The sequence below is a fragment of the Nestor notabilis genome, unplaced genomic scaffold, assembly GCF_000696875.1.
Source record: "Nestor notabilis isolate BGI_N333 unplaced genomic scaffold, ASM69687v1 scaffold12552, whole genome shotgun sequence".
Classification (NCBI taxonomy): Eukaryota; Metazoa; Chordata; class Aves; order Psittaciformes; family Psittacidae; genus Nestor; species Nestor notabilis.
The window spans coordinates 15,565-16,009 of record NW_009917078.1 but is presented as its reverse complement, the minus strand read 5'-3'; positions in this window follow the sequence as shown (position 1 = coordinate 16,009).

Genomic DNA, 445 nt, shown 5'->3' with positions numbered 1-445 from the left:
CAGGTATGACCAGCTCATAGGATGCTTCTGACTTACTTGTGGACCATGCAAAGGTTTTGGTCTGACCTCGGCAACAGGATGAGAATGGGTTTAGAGACCTTTCAGATCTTGCAGAGGGTCCCCAAATGCGACATGAAGCAAAAGCGACTCCATCTGTGGAGCTGCTAATGTCCCTGTGTGGACTCCTTTCAGATCTTGCAGAGGGTCCCCAAATGCGACATGAAGCAAAAGCGACTCCATCTGTGGAGCTGCTAATGTCCCTGTGTGGACTTTGGAGAGCCCATTTTCCAGCCCCAGTGGGGTTATGCACAGGTAGTGCCTGGATGTGCAACAGCCGAGCTGGTGACTCTGGGCTTCCACTGTCTTCATGGGTGAGAAATGGGCATTTTGAGGCAGTGATTGTTTGTCCCAGGGTGAACTAATAGGCCTTTATCTGCCTGAGCCG